Source organism: Ananas comosus, unplaced genomic scaffold (assembly GCF_001540865.1).
Source record: "Ananas comosus cultivar F153 unplaced genomic scaffold, ASM154086v1, whole genome shotgun sequence".
NCBI classification, from domain to species: Eukaryota; Viridiplantae; Streptophyta; class Magnoliopsida; order Poales; family Bromeliaceae; genus Ananas; species Ananas comosus.
In genome coordinates, this window is record NW_017890665.1 from 9536 (window position 1) to 29375 (window position 19840).

General features: G+C 38.3%; 1 long non-coding RNA gene across 2 annotated transcripts; it reads right to left on the reverse strand.

The window, feature by feature from the left end:
- Nucleotides 1–12666: 12666 nt before the first annotated feature.
- On the reverse strand, nucleotides 12667–15728 carry LOC109704048. 2 transcript variants are annotated; one of them, XR_002214137.1, is made up of 4 exons: nucleotides 15500–15728; nucleotides 15231–15368; nucleotides 13975–14273; nucleotides 12667–12904 (listed from the first exon to the last, which is right to left on the reverse strand). It is a non-coding gene; the product is annotated as an uncharacterized LOC109704048 (long non-coding RNA). The 2 variants fall into 2 exon arrangements; XR_002214138.1 differs by lacking the exon at nucleotides 13975–14273 and having other exon boundaries at nucleotides 15500–15710.
- Between the last annotated feature and the right edge of the window lie 4112 nt (nucleotides 15729–19840).

Consider the following 19840-nt stretch of genomic DNA (forward strand, 5'->3'; position numbering starts at 1 on the left):
TGAGACCTAGTGGGTAGATCGGCGGAGTCGGCGGCCGAACCCATTGGGAACTATTCGTAGTTCTCACCCCCGTGTGGCTTTGGGGGTACAAGTGCACAGGTCAGCGGGCCTTCATCGATGGATCGCGGTAAGGGCATAGCGCCCTAGCTTTTGGTAGATAGCTTACTTTACCTACTTGCATTAGCTCTATACCCTGTACTTTTGGTTATGCTTGAGAGTAGATGATGTATAGGGTGAGATTTTGGAGAGCATATGATGTATTTACATGTTGGAAAAGAATGCAAGTTGTATTAAATGGTTGAACTTTAAATGATATTGAAAGAGGTTTAATGCTTCAATGATGACTCAATTAGCTAAGTTTTTCTCTTTTGTATACTTGTATGATTTTACTTGTATCGCTTGCTTTAGTTAGTTGTAGCACTGTTTGTGCTTTCGTTTCGTTGTTGATTGTGTATGAATGGAAGTTGTTTTTCCTGGGAACTTGTGGTACACAATCTGTTGCTTAGCCTTGGGCGGACAGGGGAAACTCCGTCCGTTCGGCGGTCGCGCCACCGCCCTCGAACCGGACCAAATTGGTACCGTTTTCGGGTGGTGCGGTCTGGGGCGTGACACTATATCCGACTTTATTACCCAGTAAGTGAAAAATATTTTGTGTACTTATAAATTCCATTTTCGGGCCATTAACGAGACTTACTATATCCGACTTTACCTAAAAAGGAAAGTCCTGCCATTTTACCGAAAACGGAAAATAGCCCAACCCGCGCGGGGCCTTACCCCGGCCTATTAGGAAAATTCGGCCTATTAAGACCAAATATAATACTAATCGAAGCCCATCGCGCTTCATGCGTCGGCCAACCCGAGCAGGGCCTTTCCTGTCCATTATGAAAATTCGGTCCATTAAGCCGAAACATATAGTAATCGAAGCCCATCTCACTCCATGCGTGTGTCGTTCTTGTTAAAACAAATACCGCGACGAAAATCCGATTGTAATTAAAATCCAACTAATTTGTAATAAAGATAAATAAATCAACTTACAGATGACGCAAATATTCCAATAAAGATATGATCTTATCCGGAAGCGTGCGAGAGGCGAAGATCGTTACGCACCCCGCGCTACGTGCAAGTGCGGAAGGTGTGCACGTAGCTAATTAATAAAGAGAGGTGGCTAATTAAAAGGAAGTTAACGTTGGAGTCCAACGTTCCTACTTGGGTCCTCTCTCTATATATGTATTTGGATTTACTATTGATGTTTACAGGCGTGACAGATTTTGAGAAATTTGTTTTATGATTTTCACTTTCTCTCATTTAATTAATTTCTTTCGTCGCCGGGTGTTGAAAGAAGCTTCGTCTACCTCTTCCGCGTTCGTGTCCGTAGGAGGAGTACCAATCGTATCTTGGGGCGGTGTTTCCGGTTAATCCCGCACGAAGGACGGAAATACACCTTAGGACAGTGCCTCGCACGCTTCCGGATCAATTTGTTGATATTCTTCTTCCACAATTTCTTTTTGGAATTTAGCGATTATCGGTAAGTAGATTTTATTTATTTAATCACAAAATTAGTTAGATTTTATCACAATCGGAGTATTCGTTGCGGTTTTTCCCCAACAGTTCCTAGGCCCATTTACCCGTATACTTACATATTATATTGAACAAGTATATTATAATGTATTGTATAGTATACTCTGTATGTTATAATGTACTTCACTCCCTCAACTTTGATTTATTTTTTTGTTTTGTTTTTTGACAAAGATCCTTTTAACTTTTCTTTTTCAGTGAGGTCAAGTGATTTTGGTCAAATAAATTTAAATATATCCAAATATAATGTTAAAAATAAAAAAAGAAGTCGAGGGGTCTCAATAAAAAGAAAAAAAATTAAAGGTCTATTTTAGAAACGGCCAATACTTGAGGGGGGGGGCTTCATGCATATTACCTATAAAAAAAAAAAGGCGACATGGGCTAAAATGGATTGTCGTGTGATGGGCCATCACACCTCCTCTTAGCGGAAAGATAAATGCTCCCACGCCGTTATGCCGGATCTAACTAAATGGGCGGTCCGCACGTTGAGCCTAGTAATAAATGGGTTCAGACTTACCCTTAATGGGCCATTTCAGGCCCAGCTTCGATTGCCCTCATTATCATAGGGGCTTTCCATTTTAGGTCAAGTCAGAAATAGTAACTCTCGTTCGCAGCCCCAAAATGAAAAGTTTCACTTGCAGGGCGTATTTTGCTCTCTTTTCGTTTTCCGTACATAACTTATGCATCTTCTAAAAGTGAAATATCTAGTCTCGAAAATAAAATTAGTTTTTTGGCATATTCTATTAAATATGTGACTAGAGTGTGCAATTTTTTAATAGATATTTGAAATTTAAACTTTTTAATTTACAACCAAAATTTTAAAAATTGTGATAAATCTTTCCATTTTTATATTGCTACCTTAAGATTTTCGATTAAGCGATTATCTCTCTTTTATTATTATGCGGGAATAGAGGTAAAAAAAAAAAAGAAGAAAATGAAATTTCCATGCATTTTTATTAAAAAAAAGGAAAAAAAATTGACCATAATATATTTCCGGCCGTGAAACTTTCAATTTTGGACTATTCATAAGATTTGCTATTTTAGACTTTATCAAAAAGTGAAAGTCCAGAAATTTAATATAAAATGGCAAAAAGAGAAAACAATGTGTTAAGCGAACCTTCAGGTTTGATGTAAAAGTGGGTAGAAAAAAATATCGATGAAAATAATTTACAACTCATTTGTTTGGACATAAAAAAATTTTCATGAAAAATGATTTTACATATTTAGAAAAATTTTATTTTTTTCGTTTTCTGTACAAGAATGGTGGAAAAGACAGAGCAAAAAGTGGTGCTCACATGGACCGGGCGAGAGCGAGGTAAAATTGATCAAAGACTCAAAAAGTCAAAAATATCAAATCATCTATACTTTCGATAGTATAGTAAGTTTACACTATATATATATATATATATATATATATATTCTTAACTATCCACGGGTGAACCTCCTTCTCACACGGTTCACGAGGCCGAAGTGGTCTCGTGCACCGCGTAAAAATGCTGCCCATGAGCCGCCATTTTTTGCATTAGGACCAATGTTGATATGATGGTTGGCACAGGGTGTTCATGGGGTCTGGTTTCTACTTTCTACACAGGCTTTGATCATTCTCAATGCGTATCCCTCGGGATTGGCCTTAAGCCCGAAAGACTACAGGCCCTCGGTTTCACAATGCTTAGTGCGAAATTGGAGACCCGATCAAGGAACAGGCCTAATCTCAGCTGGTTTCAAATATTGTAAGGTTTTATGGGTGGGGGCCAAGTGAGGCCCAACCCTCGGTGCTTTTTTAGATCCACCTGTTTATTTGAGGTATGATAGTTACTTAAAAAGTAAAATTTTGCAAAATGTAAATGCTTTTTTACTTACTAGTCATTTGTTGTTCTCAACATAATCAATTAATTCAATTAAAAACCCACTTTATTTGACTAGAATAATTTATTTTTTATAAAAATTAAAAGTTAATGAGGTGCCAAAAATAAAAACAAAAACCAAGACGACAATTTCAAATTGGCCTCTAGTTGGTATTATTACTAAAAGAATTAGACCTTTATAAATTTATTGGAATGAAAAATATTAAAGTAGTCGGTCATCAGAAACATCATTTTGTTTTTAATTCACATAAAAGAAAAAAGCTCGATATAAATAAATTGGGAAGAAATAATTGTTGTCTTTTAGTACTGTAGTCGATATAGTTTAACAGACTTTTTAATTTAACCAAATTTTGTACTCTTTACTTGTTAATTCAATTACTATGTTTGTTTTTTAAAACTTATATAAAAAACGTTTTTAGCACTGCTATACAATGTAGATTTTATTTGGAATTTCAAGAATCACGTATTTGTCAACAGCTGCACTTCTTTTTTCTTTTTTTCCCCAAAAAGCCATAAAAAAAAAATTTTACTTGTGCTCTCTCTCTCTCTCTCTCTCTCTCTCTCTCTCTCTAACATATTGGATTCCGAAAAGAGAGAGCAACAATTGGGCTTGGGCGGGTCGTTTTATTTACTTTTAAGAAAAAAGCTGAAGTTGCTAAATTAGTAATCAAAAAATTATTAAATTTAAAATAAAATATATAACTATATGTGGTATCTCTCCGGAAAAACTCTCAATCAACAAAAAAGTAAATGAGGGGGGTCCATGCAATTTTTCGGAAAAACAAACGAGTGTTCTCCGGAACGTTAGGATTAGTTATACGTTATAGGCACACGAAGTGTGAGGCCCAGTAATGCGCGCCACAGAAACACATATAGGCAGCAACACATATAAACATAAACATATTTTTCTTTAGGCACACGAAGTGTGAGGCCCAGTAATGCGCGCCACAGAAACTCTAGAACCATTCACTCCTGGACAGCTCCTACGAGGCCCATTTGGAATCCACTGTTCAGTGTTCGGGCCCACATGCCAAGACGGTGCCTGCGGTGGCAACGCACCCGGCCCGTGCATTGATTCGGTTCCTGGGCCAGGCCGTGTTAGATTTTCTTGTAGCCGCACTTTTAGATCTGGCCCGACTTTCTTTATTAGGCCATAGGGGCTTGGTTAACGTACTGGCCAGACCATCTCTCATATAGGCCGTATCCTCATCTCTTCTGCTTTCTACCTGGCTATACTAGGTCGGAAGAAAGAGGGCCTTTTGAGCTGAAATTTGGTGTTACCTAACGCAGAACAGCCCCTCGGGCCTGTTGCCAGACAATTTGATGAGGAAACTACGGCCCCTCAGGGCTTTATAGTCAGTCCGAGACAATTTGATTAGATGGTAAAATTTGATTTTGAGATAATTGAAATTTATGGATCATGTTTGTTGTCAAAATGAAAGCCCAATTGTAGCAGGTTCTAATGACTCAGAATTTGGGAAACATATGGAACCCCACTCAGTCCAAGCCGAGCCAAAGTCATGGACTAGTCACGCCTGGACCAACAGTACCAGCCTACCGGGGCCCATGCTACATGTGACTTAATGGTCAGGCCCAATTCGTATCAGGACTCCGCCCGTAGATATTTTTTTGACTCAGCCCCATGGAAGGCCCATTTAACGTGAGGCCTCCAACTTCACGTCAAAAAGTGAAAACTTTCTACTTCAGGTAAGAACCTGAGACTTACCAAAAGTAGACCTATTGTCGTTAAGTCTAGTTTTGGTATGTCTCGGGACTTACCCAAAAATAGAAAGGCTAAACATTATGCTTACCATCTGAACAAAAATCAACTTTTAGAGTAATCTAGATATACCTATCTAATATATGATCTCAACCGGTGCTTAAGTGTAACCTAGATATATCTATCTAAATACATGCTTTCACTCAATAGTTAAGTGTAATCACATGTATAGTTATGCCTTCTCAACAAAGGCTAAAAGTTGCTTCCCAAAGTACAGCTTCAACGTGTTCTGCTTGATGAAGAATAATGACACAAGCCTGTATGCAAGTAACCCAGACAGCAAAACTTATGCTTCCTATATGTCAAAAAATTAAAATTATAGACCTATGTTGGTACATGCTATTACTATTTTCACAGTGTAAGAATGAATCTATTCCTCCTCATGTTAATCAACTTTCTGGCACCTAAAATGCATGAAGAAGTGTGCTCTTTGTTGTTGCTCAATGGAAAAGATCGATAAAAATAAACAGAGAGAAAAGATTAGGCATGTTGGTTCAACAATAACTCACCAAGGAAATTACTCCAACAGGTAATGTCTAATGATGTGGTTCCAAGTGCACTTCAATTTTAGGAACTGGTGGGAGAACCTGCGGAATATGTTTTATCTATCATTAAACAAAATATTCACGCTAAACTTCGAAACCATATATGCAAAATAAAGGGAAAGACCAATTCACTTAGAAAAGAAAAGTTCAGACTAGCAAAATCAGGAAATGAACGGCATCATACCTCGATTTCATGCTTGGACCTGACAGGACCTTTCATAACATCCTCATCCCCATCACTGCCAATTATTTCACCGTCTTCGACATCTACTGCCTCATCCACCATTCTAGCTTATTCTCTATCATTGCCGACGTCTTCTTCATCTTCTTCCTCTTGGCTACTTGTAGAGGAAGAAGAGTGCTGACTAGATAAATCATCGTCGTCGATGCCGTCGTCATCATCATCATCATCATCATCATCTTCTTCTTCAGACTCTGTTTCTCTGCTCTCTTGCTCCTCGCCAACCTGATCACTAACCACATGAACCTCAGAAACCACATCTTCTTTAGGTTCTTTCGCACCCTGATCCAATCCAGTTGTTTCTTCTTCGCCTGCAAGGCTACCACCGCTAGAACCCACTACAGCATCATTAACACTGCTACCAGTCACATTGATGACGCTATCCTTACTTTCCACCGCGTCTGGGCACGAATGAACAGTGCCGCAGTCGGAGTCTTTGACCAAGCTAACCTTGTTCATCTCCTCATGTATGAGCAAGCCCTTCGGTGCATCTTCCTTAGTCTCTAAATCGCTCCTTTTAGCACCATTGTCATCGCCGAGCATCGCGGCAGAGTCGAAATCGAGAAGCCACTCCTCGACGGGGTCAAAGTTGGGGAGGAGAAAGGCGTCGACTTCGTTGTCGAGCCGAGGATGAGGAGGAGAAGAAGGGTCACGAGAAGGGTGGGCTCTGCCGCCGTTTCTAATAGCAGGAGAGTTCCATGACCATACCCTCACCATGGACGATGATATAGTGGCTATGGATTTTGGTGCGAGCTCGGTGGACTTGTGTGGAAGCTACGAGTATGAAGCCCATATATATTTGGGAACTCGTAGGAGAGACGAGAGGGAGGAGGGTTTCGGCGGGACAGTGAAACAACAGCGGCAGCGGAAGAGCGCCGAAGACTCGCGTGTTGTGGTCTTTTATTAGGTTATACGTTATAGGCAGCAACACATATAAACATAAACATATTTTCCTTCAGGCACACGAAGTGTGAGACCCAGTAATGCGCGCCACAGAAACTCTCCCACATGCCAAGACGGTGCCGGAGGTGGCAACGCACCCGGCCCGTGCATTGATTCGGTTCCTGGGCCAGGCCGTGTTAGATTTTCTCGCAGCCGCACCCGGCCCATGCATTGGACACGGTGAACCATTCACCGTGTCCAATACAACCCTATACCCCGAAAATGGCTACGTATGGTAATAGCTAAACCCTAAACCTTGAACTAACTGAATTGGACATGGTGAACCATTCACCGTGTCCGATACAACTAGCCACACCTAAGCCGTATTTAGGCAAGGTCCTTATGGATGTAAAGGACACAGTGATTAGTTCACCGTGTCTAAATGCGGTGAACAGTTCACCGTGTCTAATGTATTATTTACTCCCTCACGCGGGGCGAGTAATACAATGAACACGGTAAACTATTCACCGTGTTTGAACACGGTGAATGGTTCACCGTGTTCAACTTAACCACCTGGCGCGGCCCTGCCCGCGTGGCGCTGACGTGGCGCTGGCGTGGCAGGGCCAGGGCCATTTTTGCAAAATAATTTTTGGACGGAGCTATTTTTGCAAATAAAATTTATCAAGGGGCTATTTGCAAAAAAAGCCCGAAGGTTTAAAATTCGGGGTTGTTAAGGATTTGAGAGAGCCAGACCCGATGCCCCTCTCTCTCTCTCTCTCTCTCCTCTTTAATGTGAGGGCAGGGCAGTGGTAGCTTTCTCTCCTCTTTGATGTGAGGGCAGTGGTAGCTTTAGTACCGCGCGTGTTGACGAAGAAGAGAGGAAAAGAGAGTGAAAAAGAGAAAATAAAATATTTTTTCACCAAAAATGGATTTGTGTTCAAAATAAAAAAAAGAACATTTAAAATCATGAACTTTGATTAAAAATATTTTGAGAGTGACTCAAAAGATTCGTTCAATACATATACACACACGCTCACCGCCGTGTAACGATATCTTCGGAGTTTTCTGAGTTTTCAGAAAACTCCACGAAAAAAAAATATTTGCCGCAAACAGACGATACTGCAGCGGAGGTGAGCTTTCTGATGGTGACGAGACTCCCAAAGCCGCTGCTTTTGAGTTACCCATCATAATATAGCCCGGCCCAATGTGGGAAATCAAAAGTGGGGGGAAATCAGGTGACTACTGGACCAGTAAATTAGCTTTTACCAGGCGTAAGTACCAATACATAAGCTTTCTTACGGCCCAACCTAATTGATAGGCCTCCTTTTGGATTAGTTTGTTTATTTATTACCATAATTTCAGAAAAGTTTCAATTTTTCGTTTTGACCTAAATTTTAAAATAAACAAATATTTACCAATTATGAATTTTGAAGAAAAATATTTTGAGAATGACTAATAAAATTCACTCTCTCTCCTCCGTCTCTCTCTCTCTCTCTCTATATATATATATATAGAGAGAGAGAGAGAGAGAAAGATTAGTAATATAATTTTTAAATCATATTACTAATAGAAATGAAAAAAATAAATTGTAAGATAAATGGATGATATAAATTCACAAACTATGTGAAGATTTTAAAAAAATTTTAAAATTTAAAATGACTATTTTGGGTCTCATGCATTTATCAAATGTGTGCTATGTCGCCCTCGATCCCAGCGTACCGCTCACCTCCACATCCATACCAAACATACTAATTGACAGTTTAAAAAGGGTACGTGGCGCCGTTTCCTTTTTTTGCGAATAAAATAAGGAAAGCAACATAAAGTATGGGCCAATAGGTTCTTGCCACGTGTCTGTAAGAAAATTGAACAGTCCTATTGCACCATTGACCCATTGGCCCAACTAAGACATGGACCAATAAGAAATTGCCACACGTCTTAATAATTTAATTTACGAAAAAAAACTCTTAGCCTTCTCTCTCTCTCTCTCTTTCCCCTCACGCCTCTTCCGAGCCTTCTCTCTCTCTCTTCTCTCTCTCTCTTTTTCCCCTCGCGCCTCTTCCGAGGCTTCTCTATCTCTCTCTTCTCCTCTCTCTCTTCTCTTTCTCTCCCCTATGCTTCTTCTCAGGCCTCTCTCAACGACTCCCACGAATGGCCCGCAGCTCGATTCGACGACAGGTGCGATGAGGCCATCTATTAGGCGGGTTTGTGACCAATCGCTCTCCCTTCCCTACTCCGAGATTTGCCGGGCGTCTCGGCCGCATGTGGGATGAGCCCGTCGACCTGTCGATTGGACGGTTCCTCCTGGGGTTAAACCTAGCCTATTTTTCATGATTTCGACTGGCTGATTACAGATCTGGTGAGATCTCCTTAACTCTCTCTCTCTTCTTCGTCTACCTCGAGACCTCTCTCGATTGCTCCGCCGGTCGCCTCGGCTGCCCATTGGTCGGTTCCTCCTGGGGCTAAACCTAGCCTATGTTCTCATGATTTGGTTTGGTTCTTCAAAGATCTGGTGGGATCTCCTTTACTCTCTCTCTCTTCTTCGTCTACCTCGAGACCTCTCTCGATTGCTCCGCCGGTCGCCTCGGCCGCCCATTGGTCGGTTCCTACTAGGGCTAAACCTAGCCTATGTTCTCATGATTTGGGTTGGTTCTTGAAAGATCTGGTGAGAACTCTCTCGATTGCTCCACCGGTCGCCTCGGACGCGTGTCGGATGAGCCCGTGGATTGGCCGGTTGCTCCTCTGTCTAAACCTACCCTATTTTGGCATGATTTTACAGATCTGCTCAGATCTGGTGAGATCTCCTTCACTCTCTCTCTCTTCTTCTCTCTAAATCGAGACCTCTCTCGATTGCTCCGCCGGTCGGCTCGGACGCGTGTCGGATGAGCCCGCCGATTGGCCGGTTGCTCCTCTGTCTAAACCTAGCCTATGTTTTTTCATGATTTGGGTGATCTCTTGAGATTTACAGGAGATTTTTACACTATTCCTATGATTTTTACATATTTTTTAACCATTTTTTTAGAAATCTGTTAGAGTTCCCAAAGATTTAAACAATATTTTTGACTATTTTGTCCCTGTGCTTAGCCCTCTTGCCTCTTGGCTTCCCTGTTTCATTCTGTGATATTCGAAAAGTTCTCTCAGATTTATTATAAATACCACCCTTCATTAATTGCCGCATGCCAGTGTCCTCCTCATACCAAGATAGGTATATTTCTATCTTCAAATTATCTTGATATATATATATATATATAATATTAATTAATATGCAGCCTACTGATTTTTCTTGCCATTGCACTATTGTGTAGGTCTCTGCATTGTTCTCCTGTTTACTGCTTAATCACAAAAGGTGGATCTTCTCTGGTCCCTCCTGCTGTACTTTTTATTTCCCTGCAGTTAAAAGGTTGGCAGAGTAAAATTAAAGTACTAAAGTATTCACCCCCTGCACTTTTAATTTTACCGATTTCTTTTCGTTTTAAAGATTCAATTCTCGGGTTATTGATATCTATTGGTTTTTACTGTTTGCTATGTGATTACTTTGTTTTTTCCCTTCTTTTGTTTCTTAACATGTCTTTTTTGCTAAGTGTGATTTCTGCCTGTACCGTGATTTTTGTATTACTTTACACCCCCCCTCCCCCTACTTTTCCGTTGATGGTTTTTCCCGCGGGTCTTCTAGGTAATGATGATAGGCAAGCAGTAAACAGCAAGGTTGGACGGCCTTATGATAGAGAAACGCTTACTACATTTAAATTTTATCGATTTGAAATTTTATCACACATGATTTGATTGGTGAGAGGTGGTTCTTTTCATGAATGATCAATCCTTTTGCATGTTTCTTTTCATAGCATACATAAGACAATGATAATAAGAAAGCTAATAATTGTAAAACATTGATCGGTAAGGAAACAAATAATTGGGAATTTTTTTAATGTCAAGTTTGGATAGTCTCATCATAGGTAACCACTTACTATTTAAAAATTTATTTCAAAAATATTGAATATCAAATTTGGTTGGCCTTACTATAAGTTCATCATATACTATTTCCTTATTTTGTTGGGGTTTTGCAAATGGCAAGTTTGAAGGGCCTAACCATAGGCGACCGCTTGCTATTTAAAAATGTTTCTTTTCCAAGAATGATCAATTCTCTTGCATGTCTCTTCTCATGGTGTAAGGTACCGGACTTCTAAAAACAATGAAGTTACGGTGTACATTTAAGTAATTCCGGTGAGATTGCGGTGGAATGTAATATACCGGATTTTAAATGTAAAAGTGTAAATAAATAAAAATAGTGTGAGATACTATTTTTATTGGACTTATAGACATAAATTATAAGTCTAGAGTGACCCGTGTTGAAATGGAAGCGAAAACAGAAGATTTAGAATTTTCTGTGAGAGACAGGGCAGACGAAAAATATCTGTACCGTGCTGCTAAACTGAATGTGAATANTATATATTATATACCTACTGTTAAAGAGGATAGTGAAGTGATGTTTTTTGCAAACCAAAGAGCGGTGTTTTACCATTTCATAATTTGTAATTTACTACCCTATGGTTTGCAAAAAAAATATCACTTTACTACCCTATTTTACGGTTGATCTTTAGGGTGAAACAACAATAAAAGCCACAAGGAAGTTAATTGCAACTTTTTGAACTGCAGGGTGGCAAAGTGAAAATGTGCTAAACCACAACAAGGCAAATTGAAGTTGACCTTGCATATTATATATGTCATATTGTTGACCATAATTTACATTTTATATCATGTAATAAAGTATAAACTATCTTCTATAGTATAATATGCTTTATTCCTATATAACTTGCATGGGTTCAAATAACCATAATTCCCTTTTCCTGCATCCAATAGATGTGCTTAGATGAAAAGGCCCATGTGTGCAACTTTTGCATAAATACCCTTTAAGAAGCAGATTACTTACATGTAACTACTATATAAAGTGCATGCACTTAAATTCCCTTAAAAAAAAGGTCTTTAAGGTTTATTACTCTATAAATTATTTACTTGCATACCCCTGAAGACATTAAAACTGTAGCACTGCCCATTGAAAGTTTATTTTTGCACACTCACCCATGCGTAATTAGATATTTACATGTACCCGCAAATCATGCAACACACATCCTATAGATAATAGCTTATAGTTACATAACATCTTATGAAATTCTTCTGGCCAGCTGAGAAGTTCAGGTATTTCACTTGTAGTACAAAATGAGTAGTTATAATCCGGCTGGGTCAGCATGATCTAGCTCCAAATATGCAATTCTTAGGCCCATGCCCTGTCATACACTTAAAATGAAGCTGAAATCTTAGGCAGAAAGTGGCGATCCGAACTAATGCACATACATGCTTCAGCAGCAAGAGAGCCAAAGAATTGGCGTGGCTAAACCTTAGTACTCACAATTATCACAATAATCAAATAAAATGCATTCTGTGCCGTATTATTGGAAAAAGGGTCAATGGGTGGAGTTCCAAAAAGGAAATTTCATAGGAGAATCACAGAAAAAATCAACATCATCCTTCTCGCACATCCATTTTCATTTTAGTTGGAAACTTAATGATGAATGACCGTGCTATTGCAATAACTAAAAGTTTCTTTATATGTATATTGAAAAACATCATTCTTGTACGTCCATTTTCAATTCAGTTCGAAAGTTAATGATGAATTTATAAATGGCAATTATCTGAAGAAGTAGAATTTTAGAATTTTGTCTCCAGCTACTCCGACAACACCGCAATTAACAACAAGATACAAAATCTCTTTATATATGTATATGGAAGAAGAAGAAGAAGAAGAACCTGCAATCGCATGAGTAGATCGGCGCTGTGCTTCATCTTGAAGTGATTCTTGCGGAAGGCCTCGCGGGCCTTCTCGACCTCCGCGATCTCCTCGGGAGTGCCGAGATCGGGATCATACTCCCAAACCTGCCTCCCCACGTGGTTGTTCGTCGTCCATAGCCACGGGCTCCCGCCCTCCGCAATCTTGAGCCTCCACATCGCTCGATCTGAGACAACACTGCAAGAATCGCCACCGATCAAGCCAGTTTCACACCAAATCCAATCCTAAAAAATTAAGAAAACAAGAACAAAAGATGGCATTGCGCCGATCCTATGCAAAGATGCAATCAACAAATTGAATTCATTGGTTTTTAAAACTATTTCAGTTTGTAAATTGTTCGGAAAGAAAGAACCAGGGGAGCCTTGTCACGCCCCGATTCCACAACAGAAGCCCACTGGGACGTCAATAGACCCGCCAAACGAACAGAGTTTACCATGTCCGAACGAAGTGTCAACAAATCAGAATAGTAGCAAAGCAAGTCTAAACACATAATCAGCCCAAAAACTATTTCTAAAATCTACAACCAGTATCCAACATGTATCAGAGCACTACAAACAATAGTAGAACTATTATACATCACTGTACATGAAACCACAATTCCAAGATATACATATTGTCATATACAAATAAAATACCCTGGCCTTGCCAATTTTGATGTACAGTACATAATCCAAAACTATCTAGCTGGATGCTCCTCTATTGCTCATAAACATGGGTAGGAGTTGCTATCTATTGCGTGATCCCCTTACCTCGAGTGACAACCGGCTCAGAAGACCTTGAAAAGAAAATCACAAGAGGGCGTGAGAACTACTAACTAGTAGTTCCCAGTGGGTACGGTCGGCGATAACCACAGCCTTCCCACTAGGTCTACTAAAGGCAAGAATAGTGGAAACTATAATAAAAGGTGAATAATAGAGCATAATATGAAATAACCTAAATCAATATTATGCTATCATAACATGGATCAACATTATGCTATCATACCTCTATAGAAGTAAAGTGCGATATTAAAGATGTCTATCATATGCATCAACTCTAAAGGCAGTACACCACACAAAGTAAGCGTCAACTAGAATGCTAATAATAATTGCAAGGTTTGACTCACTCATACGCATGCAACCCAATCAACACACTGTGCCCAAATCATGAACTGACAGACTCGTAGGTTCCATATGTGATGAACAAGAGACAAAGTGACTAAAATATGCATCATTGCTAATTCTCATAAATAAATGTAGTAAGAGTACCCAATCGCAACGACCAACTCATAGGTCCGGTCAACCTTGCGCCCGCCTAGTGCCCGGAATCGCACTCCCGCAGGTGCACCGTCGACACTTAGACTCTGCCCCTAGCCCGAACACCACTCCCGCAGGTGGGTCGTCTTCCCAAGGGCACACATATCTCTGTTGTAACTCACCAGCGTCCGGAGCGGCACTCGAAGGGGAGCAACCCCTACCGAGTCTAATAGCAAGTATCTCTGTCAAACTCAATATGGCTCTGCTGGCTATGATCTCCACAATGATCAAAAGGATCACAAGAAACCAATCTGATGCCCTCGGCACAATCAAAAAGTGTCAACTAATGCATATATCACAATAGCACAACCATATACTTCTCAATGTTTAAAACTTCTCCACTACCGCGGTGCTAACCCACGACATCCATCACATGCATCATGGTCTAAACAATGCAATAATCAGTGTATATCATGTAATTCTATGCTCGTAATGCCTGAATAGCCTATTGTAATATATGCAATGTAAACAGTAGTAGGAACCAAACACTATAGGCGACGCAATCTATTATTCACATAATCTAGTATAGAATCATCCAGCATAATCTACATGTTGATAGGTTATCTCTGTAATAAAAACTAGTTATACTAACACATACATATGCTACTACCAGCACAATAATCTACCGCTTAATATCCAAAATTGATCTACTACCGCCGCGCTAAACCACGGCCTTTATCACATAAATCATTGCATGTAGAATGCAAATGGATAATAAATGACTTATCACTAGATACATGCTGTTAAATGGCCCCTCCCAGACTCATGAGCATATACAAAATAACCCACTAATCCAATAGATTTGTAGTTCATGCAATATAGTATAGATTATTATCCACATATATAGGATACAAAAGTTATCTTTTTACTCAATTCTATTCCACAGTATGATAGCCCTCTAACATCATATGATATCCACATGCAAACAACTCAAATCCGTATTCTACTCGATGTTATGCTAGTATCAACTCTACCAACATATATGGTCCTTTGCATATTCGTATGTCACGCCTATTAGAATTATGATTCACACAACATGATAAAATATTAATACTCACATAGAGCCATACTAGGAAGTTCAATTCTTACTCAATTTTATGCTATCATCTCCCTCTATCAACATATAAATTATATATATATATATATATCCATATGCCTACAAATAGACGTAGAAGGAAGTTCGCCGTTTTCAGCGACTCGGAACCCACCTAGCGTGAGAATCCAAGAGAAAAATGATAATCAGAGAAGCGAGGTGCTCTGTTGCCTCTTCCCTATCCGTACGGCAGGGACCACCACCCAAAAACGTCCGGAAAAATCCTCGACGAAAGTTCAGCAAAATCCGACCCCTAAACCACATAGAATTCGATTTCTAAATTCAATTTCCACAAAATCCATCAAAATCTCCTCTTCTACAACCTACAATGAAAAATCCACCAAAAGAATCCCAACAAGAAAATAATAAGATTATAATACAAACCACGATGTCCAAACGCCGAAAAAATCTTAACGACCCAAAAAAATCTGCTCTTTATTTTTTCTTCTTCTTCTCTTTTTCCCTTTCTTTTCCTTTCCCCCTCTCTCTTGCGTACAGGATGGAGCTTCAAAAGCTCCCTCGCAGCTTTTGGGGAATTCCACTGAGGTGAGAAAATGCTACAAGATCCCCAACCATTCAAGTTTCTGATTTTAATCCAATTCTGATATGACATATCTAATCGGGGAGGAATTCTACACTGTCACACTTGCACCACGTCATCAATAACAAGCCAATCATATTCCTTTTTTTTAAACAAAAGTACAATAAAAATATTTTTTTACAATCATGATGGGACATATATTCTTAAAAGAATTAATTTGATTGGTTTGTTACGCCACGTCACTAATATACCCGTTGCATTCTAGAATTTTTCCTAATCGGGGGCCTTCTGAGTATCCGTTTATGTTCAAATTTGATAAGCAAATTCAAATAAAGTTAATCAGAATAACGTAATCTTACTTTTTCAGTTTTGAATCATTTTGGGCCACCGAAAGCTATACCGTCTAAAATATTTAACAGATTGCAATAGTGCTCCGTTTTTACTGTTCGAACATCCAAATGACATAAAACTTTAAATCCAACCTCAGAAAAATAGTTTCGACAAATTTTCAAATTTTAAGAATTTTTCGTTACTGTTAATTTTTTATTTTTTTTCTTCCCATTTAACCGCAAATTATTTCAGAATTCTCTTTTATTCGCCTAAGTCCAATAATATTATTATTTTATATTATTTTTATTTACATTTTTTTCTATATTAAAAATTCGGTTTACTAGAAGCCTGTTGAAAATTATGCATGTGAAATAGGAACAAAACTAACTAAAGAAAAGAATCGAGCAAAATCGCCCCCGAGAAATGAAATGGTCCAAGAACAAGGAAGAAGGTTTAAAATTCGGGGTTATTAAGGATTTGAGAGAGCCATTCTCTCTCTCTCTCTCTCTCTCTCTCTCTCTCTCTCTCCTCTTTAATGTGAGGGCAGTGGTAGCTGTCTCTCCTCTTTAATGTGAGGGCTGTGGTCGCTTTAGTATCGCGCGTGTTGACGAAAAAGAGAGAAAGAGAGAGTGAAAAAAAGAAAATAAAATATTTTTTCACCAAAAAAGGATTTGTGTTCAAAATAAAAAAAAAAACATTTAAAATCAAGAACTTTGACTAAAAATATTTTGAGAGTGACTCAAAAGATTCGTTCGATACATATACACACACGCTCACCGCCGTGTAACGATATCTTCGGAGTTTTCCGATGAAAACTCCACGAAAAAAAAAAATTTTGCCGCAAAACAGACTGCAGCGGAGGTGAGCTTTCTGATAGTGACGAGACTCCGAAAGCTGCTGCTTTTGAGTTACCCATCATAATATAGCCCGGCCCAATGTGGGAAACCAAAAGCGGGCGGAAATCAGATGACTACTGGACCAGTAAATTAGCTTTTACCAGGCGTAAGTACCAATACATGAGCTTTCTTACGGCCCAACCTAATTGATAGGCCTCCTTTTGTTACCATAATTTCAGAAAAGTTTCAATTTTTCGTTTTGACCTAAATTTTAAAATAAACAAATATTTACCGATTATTAATTTTGAAGAAAATTATTTTGAGAATGACTAATAAAATTCACTCTCTCTCCTCCGTCTCTCTCTCTATATATATATAGAAAGATTAGTAATATAATTTTTAAATCATATTACTAATAGAAATGAAACAAATAAATTGTAAGATAAATGGATGATATAAATTAACAAACTATGTGAAGATTTTAAAAAAAATTTAAAATTTAAAATGACTATTTTGGGTCTCATACATTTATCAAATGTGTGCTATGTCGCCCTCGATCCCAGCGTTCCGCTCACCTCCACATAAGCATAACCCCGGAATTTTCTGATGGAAACTCCACGAAAAAAATTATTTTATGGAAAAACACATGATAATGCAGGGGAGGTGAGCTCACCGAAGTTGACCAGACTCCCGAATTAGCCCGGCCCAATGTGGGACCGAATGTCGATGCCAGACCCGCCCAATCTATTGCTTACTGGACTCAATATATGGGCTTTTATTGGGCCCAAATACGTAATTGGTAGGTCTTTTTTGGATTAGTTTTGGCTTAAATTTATTTTTCCCAAATTTTTTTACAATAGAAACTTAAATTAAAAAAATAATTAAATACATCTGTCATATTTTGTTAGAAACTATACGTCACATTTTATCTCAAATTTAAAAAGTTGTTGTTAGTAATAGTTATGTAATTAATTTTTTTATATATACATAGAATATTTTTATATATTTTACAAATTCTGACGAATCTAAAATTTAGTTATGTGTTTAAAATAAGAATATTAAAATTTTAATTCACCTTTAATTCAAATTTAAAATTTANTTGATCATGTATGTTATTTAAGCAAATTCCTGGGTGCTTAATTGTACATGATCTGGTTGCTTGGCCTTGGGCGGACAGGAGAGGTACTGTCCGTTCGGCGGTCCGTCTGATGTGCCCGAACCGTGCCAAATTGGTAGTGGATTCGGGGCGGGGCGTGACACATGGCATGTAAGAGAATTAGATACCAAGTTTGGATAGCCTTACTATAAATTCATCACAGATTGGAATTTTTAAAATGGCAACTTTGGATGGCCCGGTACTACGTTTCCACAAATGATCAATTTTTTTGCATGCCTCCCTTCCAAGCAAAAACAAATAAATGATGCAAAATTTTGTAAAGAATTCTCAGCCTTCTTATCATAGGCAACCACTTGCTGTTGTTAAATTCGTCAATCCTGCTATGTGCCTCCTTCCATGGCATAAATTAGTTGCCAATATTACCTGAGCCTTGAAGATAACTCGCACATGCCATGACTTCGAATTTTTTTATTAGTTTCTGTTTCTTTTGATACTGGTTTCTTTATTTTCTAAAACTTGACTTGCAACTGAAGGATATAAATTATGATGAAAGTATCTTCCATCAAAATCTATACAATGAACTTTCCACAAACCATGCTGTGCTATTTGCATGCTACAACAACTTGCTTAAGGAGTATAACTTTCTGAAGTTAAAGAATGCCATGGCAGAAACTGATGCTCCCGTCGGTTAATTTGGGTCCAAAGTAAAAGTGGCATATTTTGCTGGTACTTATTTTGTAGTTGATCATGCATGGCCAGGCTTTTGTATGATCTTTTTAGTCTACTTTTGAAAACTATGCATTCCATTGTGTTTGTGGCTTTTAGATTCTGTTATGTTTCCAAACTCCGGCTTCTAACTTTTGACAATTATCATGCTTCTGTTATGTTTCTATATTCTGTTATGTTTCTAATCTCCTACTTCTATCTTTTGTATGCTGCCATTTTGATGGTCTTTTACTAAAGATGTAGATCGAAAGATGATGGAACTTGATTTCTAATGTAATACCTTTCTGCCGGTTGCAGGAATGCTTGAACTTATATTTGTTTCTTACTAAAATATTTGAGGTTATCCTTACTTTTTTATAATGTTTTAAGACTACACAACATAGTTTATAGAGAGATGAGTTATGACTATGGGCAATGAGATTCAGTACTATTTGAACTTATATTTGTTTTTTACTAAACTACCAATTCCATCAAGTTTTTCTCTATTCTTTTTCTCTTTTTTCTTAATTACATATTACATATGATCAAAACTGTTTTAAAATTTACATCAGAATATTAGCGTCAAAATTGTCCGCAGCGAAGCGCGGGTTCAACACTAGTATATACTAATTCAGATTCAAATAGGTACCAGATACTTCATTTTTATCATCATATCTACTAAAAATGCATTCATATTCAAATAATAATATTTACTAATATATAGAGTTGATCTAGAATACTATTGGTAGTAAACGAATGCTGCCGATTTGTTTTCAATGATAAAACCTCAAAGTCGACGATCAACACCATTGAACATGATCTACACTACTTGAAATATGTAAGATTAAATTTTATGTGTTTCCGATTTTGTTCTCTTGTGCATTTAAGTGAACACAAAAATAAACAACTAAANTTTTCTGATGGAAACTCCACGAAAAAAATTATTTTATGGAAAAACACATGATAATGCAGGGGAGGTGAGCTCACCGAAGTTGACCAGACTCCCTAATTAGCCCGGCCCAATGTGGGACCGAATGTCGATGCCAGACCCGCCCAATCTATTGCTTACTGGACTCAATATATGGGCTTTTATTGGGCCCAAATACGTAATTGGTAGGTCTTTTTTGGATTAGTTTTGGCTTAAATTTATTTTTCCCAAATTTTTTTACAATAGAAACTTAAATTAAAAAAATAAT